General features: G+C 43.6%; 1 protein-coding gene across 1 annotated transcript in view; it reads left to right on the forward strand.

Moving 5' to 3' along the window:
* The first annotated feature begins 3,012 nt into the window (after nucleotides 1-3,012).
* Nucleotides 3,013-14,220, forward strand: part of SGPP2 (sphingosine-1-phosphate phosphatase 2) — a 65,927-nt gene continuing 54,719 nt past the window's right edge. The window contains exons 1-2 of the mRNA XM_037524132.2: nucleotides 3,013-3,042; nucleotides 7,716-7,874. The gene's annotated coding sequence lies outside the window, so the exon portion shown is untranslated. The remainder of the gene's footprint in view (nucleotides 3,043-7,715; nucleotides 7,875-14,220) is intronic.

Below are 14,220 nucleotides of genomic sequence, written 5' to 3' on the forward strand. Positions count from 1 at the left end.
AAATTTTAATCACCTGGGTACTGAACACACATCACTTACGTCACCCAACTTGCAATTCTATCTGGACTCAAAGGATGAAAGAAGAAACCCTCGCATAATCACCTTCTCTATCCCCTTCAAGGGACACTGTCAGTCTTAGGCTTCCTAAGTAATCATCATTTAATTTTCTTTATAGGTCAGAAAGTCTTGATTCTCAAAGCTGAAAAAAATAAGAGTAATTAAAAGTGATGGGCCTGCCGCCCACTGCTCCCCTCAGCAGTGTACTTCGGTCCTTCTGCCTGCTCTGCTCCACACTCTGGCTCTGGTGAATTCTCTCACCCTCCCGCGCTTCTGACTGTACCCAGTACTTGTATAAATAAATAAATCTTTAAAAAAAAAGTGATGGGAATATGTTTGTAAATAGATATGAATTCAGGAAACCCTGCATCTACCTTATTCTGGAAACAAGGCACTCCTTGAACCTACTCTCCATCCAATATGAATTCAGCACTGCTCATGAATGCTTTGTCCCTACTCAGGTTAAGAAATGAAAAAGCAGAGCCTCCCTGGTGGTGCAAGGGGTTAAGCACAGCACTGTGAAGCTATCCGTAGCCTCTGCAGCACAAGTTCGATCCCTGGCTAACCAGGGGGCTACCCACCTGGCGCAGCAGACCTTGCCTGTCTTGCGTGATTGTCCCCTCCGCAGTGTATTTCAGTCATTTTGCCTGTTCTGTTCCCCACTCTGTCTCTGGTGAATCCTTTCACACATACAACTCCACCCCCACACCTCTGGCCTGTACCCCAGTTCTTCTATGCATAAATAAATGTTTTTTTTTTTTTTAAATGAAAAAAGAATTTAAGCAGGGTTTCTTCCCATGATTTCTAGACCAAGGTTCATTTTAGTCTCACCAGAATACAGCAAAACACATTCCTGTTTGAAACCTTTCACTGACTTACTATTTCTCCCAGTCTAAGTCCTGGACACAGCTTGATCTAGCCTCTGCCCTTAACTTCATTTCCTGTCTCCTCCCCTCTCACATGCCAAGTTCCAGCACCTGGTTCCTGCTTCAGGGTTTCTTTGTAAATATTCTCTCTGACCCACAGACTTGGAGGAACCAGGTCATCTCCCCCATCAGCACGGGAGGGTGAGAGAATTCACCAGAGCCAGAGCGGGGAGCAGAGCAGGCAGAAGGACCGAAGCACACTGCTGAGATGTTCTTGAGAACATCCCCCAACATACAAATCACATCATTCCACATTATCCTGCTGGATTCTCCTAGCACTTACTAATAAATGAATTAATCGGCTTTTGATCCACTTTCCATTACTAAAGTGTAAGCAATCAAAATGGTCTATGGAGACATGTTTAGAAAAGATTTGCCTTTTAAAATTTTTGTTTTAAACACTGAGCGTTGCTTGGTTTGACTTGGTGTGTTCGCATGCTAGTTGGTGTCTTATGACAGCTAGGAGACAATGTTTATTTGACAAATATCCCATCTTGTTGGTGTGAAATGGTAAGAAATGCCAAAAATATTAACAAACTGCCAAAGTCTAGTTTTTTATAGCGTGGGTGCAAGACCAAAACCTGGCAAAAGATATAGCTATAGAGACGTATGTATGTGTGTCTTACTGAAAGAAGCATCAAGTTCCTGCAGTTTTCCCTTCTCAATCTCTAAGTTCCAGCTTAGAAATTCTGGCTGAATATATGCAGAGTATGAGAATCAGAGACGCAGGCAAAGTAGTTTTACTTATGAATTTCCCGCCCCTTGGAACATCACCCTGCCCGTGGAAGGTATTTTTCCAGTCAGGCTCAGTTCTCCATCAGTGGCTCTCAACCTGGCGACCTCAGCTTGTCATCTCCCTTCCCACACACATGAGGACATGTCTAACTTGACAGATCATCTGGGCGAGCATGTGACATGTGGCACACTTCTCTGTGACTTCTCAGCAAGTGCTGAGAATTGCGTGTGCAGGCTGAATGTGTGTATTAGTACAGATGTAGCCAGAAACGACAAAGAATTTCCCCAAGTATTAGAAAAATGCTTTAGTATTTCCACAAATCACCGGTCTTCATGAGATAGTCGCCTCTTCACCCTTCCTCATTTTATTACTCTTTAATTGCAGTAACTTTGCATTAGGACATTATGTAAGTTTCAGGTGTACATCATTAAAAATCAATGGGTGTTTTAATCTTAGGGGAAAAAAGCAAACTACCACTTCCGTATTAACAGGGAACAGGATGACAAATGTTTCTGTCTACAGAGGTCAACGGGCCTTGTTTCCAAGCCAGGATTCCAAGCCAGTGGTGCAAATGTTCTTTTTAGGGAAATGTGGTTTGTTTTTCTGTACCATGATGGTCTAAAAGGCTAGGAATGCTTTTCAAACTACATGATTCCTTCTTAACCTAATTTTGCATTTGTCATCTAGAATTTATGCAAACCCTTCTCCAATAAAGGCAAGAAGTCTGTGATGGTTTGTTTTTCCTGCATCATCGGTTGGATTGAGCCAGCTGCTGTTTTAATGGGGCATCTTTTAGGTGTTCCCTTCCTACTGGCACCTTCTGTGGTCTTGTCTGGGCTCATTTCCTGAATTCAGACTGTCGCGGGATCCTCATGGAACGCACTAAGCGTTCTCTTCTGTGTCACCAGCACTTCCACCTGTTGCCTTGATCAGATTGTCTTGTTCACTCAACCTCCTGCTGTGCTTCCTCTCACCAAGGGTGAAATCTAAGAGATTTCCTTTGGTGCTTCAAGACCCTTGCTGGCATATCCTTGATCCTCGCTACACAGGGTGTGGTCTGGCGATAGGGCAACATCAGCATCACTTGGGAGCTCATTGGAACATGCCGCCTTGCCTCAGGTGAACTGCATCAAAATCTACATTTTTAACAAGATCCAGGTGATTATTATGGAGAAGTGCATTCTGGGAAATCCTCAGTGCGGCCATTTTCATTGTGGCCAGCAGCCAGGTCATGCTGAGAAACTTCTCCCAGGGCTCTTAGGATTTAGTGCTTTGTGCATGCTGTCAACATGACTGGTTTGATCTTCCCAGTGTCCGCATGTGGTATGTATTGGTGTCATTCCCATTTGCAGATGGGGAAGCGAAGAAGCTGGGCATGCACTGGTGAGAGACAATTGAGGTCCTGTGTGAGGGCAGCCTGGCTTCAGTCCAAGACGCACCGCTTCCAGAGTCTGGCTTCCTAACCTTGGGCTCTGCAGCTTCCCTCCTGCTGGCCTCCCTCTCTCCCAGATCAACCCACTCTATTCATTTGCTCTCTTATCAGTCTGTAAAACATCTCTGAAGCAAAGCCGGTGTGAAGGGAACACTGCTCTTTGGGAATGCTGTGTTCTATAAAGAGCTTTGGGTCTTAACATCAGTTTTTAGTAAGAATGTGCTGTACCCTGTATAGCTTTGGTCTCTCTCAGCCTTAGAAAATGAGCTTTCTACCACATCTGATTCAAGTGCACTTCTGAGAACTACAGATCTCAGGCTCCTCACTGTGCTGAGAGAGAAAAATATCTCAAACTTGACCCCTGTAATCTGAAAAATTGGAGCAGAATATTATGACCTTGTGGTGACATTGGTTCAGAGCTTGTCAAATCCTTTGAAGACCTCAAGATTTGCTATATGGCCTGTGTACTCCAAGACCAAGCTTTATTATAGCAGAGTGATGTCTGAGGTCAGAGGTCAGTAGCAAAGTGGCTACTGAATTGCTTTGAGGGGATGCTGCAGGAAAGGGGTGCTCGGGGCCCCGCCTTACTTTTTTTTTTAATGGGCTTGCAATTAATTAATTAATTAACTTTTTGTGGGACCCTCGCCGGCAGCTGGGGAACAAACCGGGGCTGCAGAGGCTGCAGGCAGCCTCGCAGCCCAGCGCTCAACCGCTGCGCCACCAGGGGAGGTGCCCCCCCCCTTACTTTCAACCAATTAACACAGGCTTTTAATCTGATGTCAGTTGATCTGTGGCATGGGTTTTAGTTTAACAAGCCTTTCCCTGCTTAAAAATTTTCTAGCATCCTTTTCTAGTGGTAATCACTGGATTAGTCTGAGAATTAGCTGGGGTGTGTGTGTGTGTAATGTCTACAACAGTATCTGAGATAGTTACGTGCACAATAAGCGTTTGTTGAATACATAGAAAATTATTATAAATGGACATTTACATATTACAAGTACATTGTAATATATAAAAAAATGTTTCTTGTATATTACAAAGCAATTGAACTAATCCTACTGATTTTTTGCAGCTGAGGCAATTGAAGTTAAGAAAAGCAAATTGACTTCCCCAAGGTCATACATTGTTTTGTCTAAAAGCTATTTCTTGTATTCCTCCTTTGAAAGCTCAAAAGCTGGGCAGGCTGCCAGGTCTGCCAGGCATCGCTCCTCTGCCTTCTGGGTCAGCCCTGGCTACACGCAGACGCAGTGGCGCTGACCTAGCCGTATTTCCTTTGCCTTTACAACTCCTTGTTGAGTGTTTAGAAAACAAAATACTGTGCTGGTGTTTGGGACAAGCTGAGTCAAGAGGTCATATATTCTCAGTGCGCTTTCTCTTCCATCACGCAGTCAGTTGGTGAAACTCCCTCCCTCTCCTGATTTATTTATGTATTGAAGGCAGCTGGCAGAGAACATGAAATACTCCAGTATCCGCTGAATAGAGCAGCTGAGGTCAAGTCACCAAAAACCCCATTTTAGAAGAATGTGCGTTTGAGGAATTTATGCCCCAAAAGAGAAGATGGCATTGGGATACTGAGATTGCACCTTTTTTTTTCACCTGTGAAAACTTTTTTTTTTTTAGAACTTTCAGGAAAACAATAAATAAAAACACATCATTGGGAATATAGGTGACATCCTGCGGTTAGTAGTGAGGGACATGTGGGTAACCTCCAGTTCACCATTCCCTGCTTACTAGCAATGTCATTTGGCTTTGCAACAAATGATAGACATACAAAAAAATATTTTATTTCAGCTCTCTATGCATGTAAATATTCCATGCCTTTCTGATCTTTTGTCTAAAATACTAATTGCTACTTTCCGAGTTCATGCCCCAGAGACATTACCCCCCTCCCCAGGAATTGAGGTCCTTCTTGCCTTCGTATCTTTGCCTCTCTGCCACTCAGGTTATCTAGCATTTCTATTCCTAACCCTTGCTGCTTCTCCCACTAATTGTTCCCCATACACAAACACACACACAAAAAAAACCCTGAAATTCTTTCTGCCAAAGAGATTTGAAGTCATGCACACTGAGATTTCCTGCAAAGGAAACTTAGATTATGTTCTGACAAGACAAGTACATACAACCCACAAGAATTTGGGGGTAAATAAATATTGGCTCTTGTGTTATTCAATTACATATCCAGAGATGTTAGCTAAAAGTTCCTCTCGGTGACTGTATATGCTGATGTTTTAAATTTTACCTTTGCTTCTGTGCCTAAGATTTAGAGACTATTTAACTTCTCCTTCCTGCCCAAAGAGAAAGCCTAAGAGACTATGGGAAGCATGTCTAAAGATATTAATTAGCAATATATAAGGTTAAAGCTGTTTGCTGTCAGCCTTGATTGACTTTTTGATTATTTGCTGCAATGAAGATATCGAACTTGGTCTCAGGCAAATCTCTAGGGTAGGGATAATGCTTATCACTGAGTACTGACAATGTCATGTAGCACTTGAGACCCTGGAATGACACGAGGAAGAGGTTTGACCCTTGTCAAAATTGGGCAAACTTTCACCTGGTACAGGTGAAACAGGACAGTTCCTACTAACTGGTGGGTTAATAACGAATCTTTCTGTAAAAGGGGCTCTTTTGCCTCAAGGTCAGGCTTGTGGGATGTATATTTATAAAATGGGGTTGGTCTTCACATTGGATAATCAGATAGTGGGGTGGCGGCGGGAGGATTTGTCTTTTATTTATCCATCACAGTCCCTCTGTTTTTGCAAACCCAGCCATAATATCTTGCCAGAGAGGTGCAGCTCCACACTCCTTTTTTTAATTCACATGCATTCTTGTTTTTCCTATTTAGGATGATCTCTTGCCTTTCTTGCTAATCTGAATTCATTTGGAAATATAGTTCTTCCCTAAGAGAGAGGCACTTCTAGCTGACAACTTGTGATCACGTCTGACTACTAATTTTCTCCAGGATAGTACCACACACAGTTTGGCTTGAGGTTGAAGTCGTAAACTTAATGGCTGATGTAGGTGAGTCCAGATACACCTATGGAGCCCCTGGGCCCTGTGGATCCCCGCTGAGTCACAGGCTCTGCAGGAGAGGTAGAGATGCTGGGATAAAATCAGGAACCTCTTAGGAAGGAGAAAACAAACTCGGTAGGCAGCCAGCAGTGTCAAGTACAGTTAATGTTCCTGCAGTTTCCAAGGTCATCTTTTTTATTCCTTAAGTATATAAATACTCTTAGCCTTTTATAAGGCCTTAAACACAATATTGATCCTTTAAAAATTCATTCCCCCAAATTGTACACTTTGGTACCATCCCTACCCGCCCACCAGAGAATACCTCCTCAAAACTGGGAATAATCATCTGAGTATTCCTGGAGCCAGCAAATGTTCTCTGTCACCATAGGCACAGAATGAATATTTGTAGAATAACCAGGATTCAAGGACCACTGGCTTTGTGTAAAATAAGCTAAGGCAAAAACCCAGTCTGCTCTTCTGTCCCATTTTCAAAGTGGCACATGGCATCTTCTACTCAGTCTTCTGAACTTCCGCCTCCTCTTTCCATTTATTTAAGGAACATTGTGATTATACTGAGCCCACCTAGATAGTCTAGGGCAATCTCAAAATCATTATTTTAATCACATCTGCAGCCCTTTTGCCATGTAAGGTAACATATTCATGGGTCCTAAGCAAGTTTGGGGGACATTATCCTGCCTGCCACTGTCTCAGACGCACATGATGTCCCACCAGTGTTCACCTCCCTTGCCTCTATATATGCAGAGAAAACATTTGTGTGTGTGTGTCTTCCCCTAATAACTTTCTTGAATATAACTTCATTAATTGGATGAAGGATTAATTAGTGTCTCCTGTGTTTGGATGGGTGGTTGGGGCTGATAGATGTTCCAACGGTGACACACACGAGTGTGGCATGATAGCTGCATCCTCACTGAGGAGTCCACGTGGGGCCATGAGGACTCATCAGCTCTAGAGAAAGATGGTTTTTGGTTTTCATTTTTTTGCTACACACAGACTTTATATCCCAACATGCTGCAGTTCTGGGTATTTTACATAATTTGCTACTCACACATGCATATCGTTGAAGAATAATACCCTACTTCTGAGTACTGGAAAAGTAGAATTCAGTAGCTGACTGGTCACTGGCTTTGCAAATGATTCCCCAAAGAGGGTGATTTTATTTAAGAAGGAAAAAGAGAAACTGATTGGAGATCTCATCTGAATTCAGAATCCACTCAAGTCTGCCTGCTGGGGAGGGCAAATACACAATGATATTTGTGGTTAAAATCTAGATTCTTTCCAAACTGAAGTGTTAGATATACTGAAATTAAGAAAAAGGATGGCTTGTGCTGAATAAGAAACTGCTATGCCGGGCACTGAGTTTGTTCGTTTATCTGCATTACCTTTGTTAATCCTTATGCAGTCCGATGAGGCAGCTGTAACTTTGCTATAATTTTGTAGATGGTGAATGTGATTGATAGAGCAGTTAAGAGGTCTTTAAATTTGGCTACAGGGACATGTTCTATGAATTCACAATCTTCTGACTTTTGTCTTATAGGCTTACGTACAGAAGTACATTGTGAAGAATTATTTCTACTATTACCTGTTCAGATTTTCAGCCGCTCTGGGTCAAGAAGTGTTCTACATCACATTCCTCCCGTTCACTCACTGGAACATCGATCCTTTCTTATCCAGGAGGCTGGTCATCATATGGGTTGTAAGTACTGCTGTTACAGACACTACTGCTTCTACAACTATCTGTTTGGATATTCAAATACTTTTATCACTTTTTTTTTAAGATTTATTTATTTATTTATACAAGCACTGGGTACAGTCAGAAGAGCGGGAGGGTGAGAGAATTCACCAGAGCCAGAGCAGGGAACAGAACAGGCAGACCAACAAGTACTTTTATCACTTTACGATTGAATTTTTACCTGGTTTCCTTGGGGAGAAGAATGGGAAAAATTAAAAGCTCTAAGGGGATTTGTTTTGTTTGCAAAAATCAAGCAAACTTGTATTTTCATGTATAGTTTACCCTTAAACAACGCGAGGGAGTCCCCAATCAAAGATCCTTGTATAACTTTTGACTCCCCCAAAACTTAAGTGTGCTCATCTTTTGGTATCCTCAAGGGACCGAAGCCAGACCCCCAGGGATAACAAAATGCGTGGGTGCTCAAGTCCCCGCTAGACAGCATTTAGCTTCTATTGAGTTCACGTTCAGAGGGAGCAGACTGGGTGCAACCAACCCACGTTCGTAATTGGTTGAATCCGTGAATGTGGAATCAGAGGACAGAAAACAGTCCGTGTATAATTGGACCAGGGGCCAACTGTGCTTTGATGTATACCTCCTTGTGGGTGAATCAAACCAGGGGAGGAGTGGAGTGCAGAAAAGAAAGGACCTTTCTGAGACCCATGTAGGGCCATAAAATACATCCTTCCCAACAATCTATTTTAGTCAAATCTAATCAAAAACTGAAACCAGAGATTGTCGACTGATAATTTCAACAGTTAATAATTCTGACTTCACATACAGTGGAGAGACAAAAGCAGGGAAGGTGGGGTCCCTTCCTTGAGGGAAACTTGAGGAGAGGGAGCAGCTGGTGTTTACACAAAGCCCTCTGATGTTCCAGGCAGAGGTGGAACCACTTCTGAGGTTGTGCTCTCAACCCTACTGTTTTACCTTGTTCAAGACCAAATAAGATTTGAGTATTTTTTAACTGGAGGTAATGGTGGCTGTTTCTGAGGAGGTGAGGCTTTCATGCTGCACATGATCACTCGTCCTGAGCCTTACCCGCCTGTCTGTGACTGTGCATCTCCCCAAATCATGGTGAAGGTGCTCAGTGTTGCAAAGATCTGGCCCTGCCAGTGGGAGTGTCTTCAAGCCACAAGTGAGCATGACAATGCATAGTGACTGGTCTGCGAAGGCCAAGGAGTCTTCAAGATTGCCCAATTTTAAGGTCAAAGGTTGTTTAGCTCTAGAGGGACAAGGCTACCAGCAGGCTGTTCTCTTCAGCAGGGTTGTTAATTATATAAGGAGCAGAATTTGAAGACTTGTACCTTTAAAACCTCTGTCTCACCCAGTTTTTTGAAAGGCAACTGCCTTCAGGAGTGCCAGATCTTGTCAAGTTTTATTAATTTGACAGCTGTCAGTGGAGGAATTCCCAACAGGTTTTCTTGCTTTAAAAAATCATTTGTAGCATCGGGGTGGTTTCTGTGTCCTGAGGCAGCTCGGCAGGATTCGTGGTTCTCTATTAGAGGCTTTCTTGTTACCGTCGAGATTGTTCTCCCCTCTGTTGTACATACTGGATTAAGCTTTTATTGGCATCTGTGTTCATCATCTTACTTGCTTTTCATTACTATGGGTTAGTATCATTTTCATCATTTTATAGAGCAGAGTAGAAAGACTTCCAGTAAAAACAAGCCATTGTCTCTGTGGAGCCCTTGTGGGTACCTGCCCCTGGATGTCTTCCTGCTTTGCCCACTTTACCTCATTTCCTCCTGGCCACAATCCTGAGTAGCGTCGCCAGCCCATTTTACAGATCAGGAACTGAAGTGTAGAAATGATACCTACACCGGCCTCAGTTTCCCTCAGCCAATAAAAGGAAACAGTTTGAGAAGGAAAGGAGTTTAATTTGTCAGCAAACTGAGGAGGGCAGCAGACTCCTGTCTGAAAACCACTGTCCTGCTCTTTGGCAGAGGACAGGGGGATTTATACAAAGGAGGAAAACGAAAGACAAGGGTCAGCATGTCCTTTTTTAAAAAAATATTTTTATGTGATGGGTTTTTTTAAATTGTTTTTTAAATTTTTTATATTTTTACATCATTTTTCATTTTTGCACAATGTATGCATTTTCATCTTGGTTATAGTCCCCATACAATTCCCACCTACCCCCCTTATTTTGGTCCTACTCCTTTCTCTCCCCCCTCTCCCGTAGTGTGTCTCTGGTTTATAGTTGCTTGTTGATTTTGACGGCATGTCCTTTTGATGCAGACTATATAGAGACTTCCAATGTGGGTGCCAGCTTGCTTTGTTAGCACCTGATGTTTAACTTCCTTCGAAGTTTAATTTCCTTATTAACCTCTTAGGGATAGTCTTCCTTTTCCTTAAGCTGCAAGAAGACAAACTTGTTAAATGCAACAGAGAGGAATGGCTTATCTGATGGGGCAGGAAGAGAGACCTGTCCTGTTTCACTGCATTAGAAAGGTTAAATGACTTGTCCAGGATCACTTGGTTTAAGCGACGGAGTGGATGGGACACTGTCCTGTGCTAGAAAAGGCCATCCTTGGTGTTTCTTAGAACAGCACAGCTAAATGACAGGGAAAGCATTCATTGCCCACTTTAATATGTTAAATCTGAGGTTTTAAGTATTAAAATGACTTCCCTGAGATTCTCTTCTATTGCAACACTTTTTTTTTTAAGACAGTAGTGGTTTTTTTTTTTTTTAAAGATTTATTTACTTATTCATTTATTTATTTATACAAGCACTGGGTACAGTCAGAAGCGCGGGAGGGTGAGAGAATTCACCAGAGCCAGAGCGGGGAGCAGAGCAGGCAGAGTACACTGCTGTACACCGAAGTACACTGCTGAGGGGAGCAGCGGGCGGCAGGAGAGGTCTGCGCGCCATGTGGGACCCTCCGGTGGCCGGGAAGGGAGCAGCTGGGGATTGAACCGGCGCTGCAGAGGCTACGGGCAGCTTCGCAACCCAGTGCTCAACCACTGCGCCACCACAGTGCTCAACCACTGCGCCACCAGGGAGGCCCTATTGCAACACTTTTGTTTCAGCTTTGCCTTCACAGCACTGGTTAACTCTTTTGTCTCGTACGTACTTTCTTGACAAGTTAAAGGTATTTTATCCCAGAAAATTTAGATAGACCTTAGATTAGCTAAAAGACATCCATCCATCAAGTTATTTCCCCCATTTCCTGTCACTTATCGACGTTTTTAACCTGTCATTTCGTTCAACCAAATCTTTGCCGTTGACACAGGAAAGGCTCGAATGAGTTTCACCTATTTAGATGCTCATAAAGTGATACGTAGCAAGTGATTCAGAGAGAGTTGTGTCGAACTGAGTGATTATCATTTCTGCTCCAGCCAAACTGGCATATCCACCAAAAATAAAATAGCTTTAAAACAGTTTCGCTGTGTCTCGAAAAGGTTAGAATTTCAATTACATGACTTGGTGTTCAGTTTGTAACATGAAGCAAAAATCTCATTTTGTTTGCTAAATAATTCTCCACTCAGTAAAATCACACATTTGATCCTGGTAAGATTCCTTTCCCTGTGTTTTACTAACTTATATCCTACCTTTTTCTGCCGATATTTCATGACATTCAAGATAAGAGGCAAGAAAAAAAAATGAAAAAAGTAAACAAAATCAAAATTATGGGGGAAACAGACTATATAGTCTAAGGTTAAAGTAGCTTGCTGATTCAAAGTTGAACCACAAACTTGTCTTGACAAACATGAAATTATGTTATTCACTAGAAAGCGGTAAGATTGTTCCTAAATGAGCCAACCTCTTTCTGATACATAGGACAGACAGAATTGTTCAGGCTAGTGATGTGTATTTTGCCAGATTTCCCTAGAAATATCGTGTGGAATTTGATGAGATGTGGGGTTCAGCGAGCAGGGTCCTTGGGTTCCCTCTGAGAAAAGATTCGGCAGTTCCCCTTTTAGTGGGACATGGCAAGTTCACCCAGGAAATGATGTGTGCTGGACACAGGCAGGCAGAGGTTGTTACATTTTAAAAGGAGAGGTTTATTAGGAAAAAAGAGAAAGAAAAGAGATAGGGCAGGAATTCCTGAGGCAGTGTTCTTTCAGGGAGGAGCCCATTCCTTTGTGGAATTGTTATCTATTGTTAACATTAATTACTTGTGATCGGGTTAATTTGTAAGGACTGGTGATTCTCAAATGGCCCTCAATCTCCATATCCCCATCCCTGGGGATCTGTGCCCCCAGATCATAGTCCCCCCTAAAGGAGCTCCTGTGTCTAAGGACTTTTCCTTGTTCTACGTGGGAGCAGGACCACGTTAATCATCTCTAACCCCACCTCCAGTTTCTGGCCCTGTGAAGCCTCCATCCCAAATTTTCTACTCTCACCTCCATCAGTATCCATCCCCCCACCCCTACATGGAAATATCCATTTCCATCTTTCTCATAACTTTGTGTCTTTGCATTTTTTAATCATTGCTAATTTAACCAATAAAAATGGTATCTCAGTTCATTTTTTTTGAAGATTTATTTATTTATTTATACAAGCACTGGGGACAGTCAGAAGTGCGGTAGGGTGAGAGAATTCACCAGAGCCAGAGCGGGGAGCAGAGCAGGCAGAAGGACCGAAGGACACTGCTGAGGGGAGCAGCGGGCGGCAGGAGAGGTCTGCGCACCATGTGGGACCCTCACCCAGCGGCCGGGGATCAAACCGGCACCGCAGAGGCTGCAGGCAGCTTCACAGCCCAGCGCTCAACCGCTGTGCCACCAGGGGAGGCCTCAGTGCATTTTTATTCCATGTATTTTGGGTGAAATTAAGACATTTTTCTTAGAATTTTGTCATTTCTGTTCACCCTTCCATGAATTCTCAGTCTACCTGCTGAGCATTTTTTAAGGTCACAGCAGGCTGATGTTGGCAGCTAGTGCTGCTTGGTTTCCGGACGCAGAGACCCACTCAGCGCAGCTCAGGAAAGGGGGTTGTTGTGAGGCCACCGGGAATCTGAGAACCAGAACTTCACAGGACGTGATGTCAGTGGCTGCATGTCTCCACAGCCGACATCCTGCTTTTTCCTGTTACCTGCCGCTGTCTTCCCAAGTGTCTTTTAGTTCAGATTTTCCAGACAGTCTGACCCAGATTGTTGGGTAGCACATTCCATCCATGCCAGGCCGGTGCCTGTGTGGGCAGCCCTGGGCCTGTCCAAAGTTCTGGCCTCGAAGGTGATCGAGCTGCTGCAGCGGCGGCAGTAGCTTGATAGTGCTGAAACTTTAACCCCTGTGTTACCTAGTCTTTTTCACCTTTTCCTCCCTGCTCAGCTCCACCCTTCCTTAGGTGGGGCAGGGAGCCTGGAACCTCCTCTTTCTATGGGGCTACACTGTTACATTATGAGCAGGAGATTCCTTTTGGCAGGGTTTTCTGTTCCTGTTCTTCCAAGTCAAATTAAAAGATGCCGGAAAGCTCCAGTTTAAAGTGATGGATCTCAGGTCTGTCATGTTGATTATGGGACCTCGCTGGGTGATACCTGCAGTCTAGAGCAGAGGTAGCCTTTACAGTGACTAACTGCTGTGGGGTCTAAGGTATGATTTTTACAAAAGAGTCCTGTCATTTGGTTAAGAAGCGACCTTTGTGGTAACATGTCAAAGGGAGTGGAGTCTTCTTGGCTATGGAGACAGAAGTCTGTCTGTCTCTCGGGGAAATGTGGGAGACCTGGTGAGGGAGGAGAGGAAAATGCCTGATTGTTCCTGCAATCCACCACCCTTGGACCAGGTCAAATTTGGGCACCTAAAGATGACTTTAAGTGTGATTATCTCCTAATCCTCTGTTTAAACCACACCACTGCTCCCTTCAAAAGATCCCCTTGCTTGTTAAGTTGGTTCATGCTTGAGATTAATGAGTCTTGAAAAGTATTCAACAATGGCCAGATTGTAACCTCACTAACTTGCCTTGAGTGAAATAGAATTATTGCTCTGGTCCTCTGAAGTGTAGACTCTCGTAATTTAGCCTGAGTTAAATATTAAGTGTCTCTGGGGAAGGGGCTTGTCATGCAAACTGTGTTGATTCGGTTTTGAAACACAGTAAGGAGAGGTTTTGCTTTTAGTGTAACTTTCTTAAAAAGACTTTAAACTGGATGTGGGGCCTCCCTGGTGATGCACGGGGTTAAGCACAGCACTGTGAGGCTATCCGCAGCTACAGCAGAACAAGTTTGATCCAGCTGGCCAGGGAGCTACCCACATGGCGCAGCAGACCTCTCCTGACTCACCCGCTGCTCCCCTCAGCAGTGTACTTAAGTCAATCTGCCTGTTCTGCTCCCCACTCTGACTCTGGTGAGTTCTCTCACTCCCCACACCTCTGGCT

This window comes from Talpa occidentalis, unplaced genomic scaffold (genome assembly GCF_014898055.3).
Source record: "Talpa occidentalis isolate TD23 unplaced genomic scaffold, MPIMG_talOcc4v2.1 talOcc4.3, whole genome shotgun sequence".
NCBI lineage: Eukaryota > Metazoa > Chordata > Mammalia > Eulipotyphla > Talpidae > Talpa > Talpa occidentalis.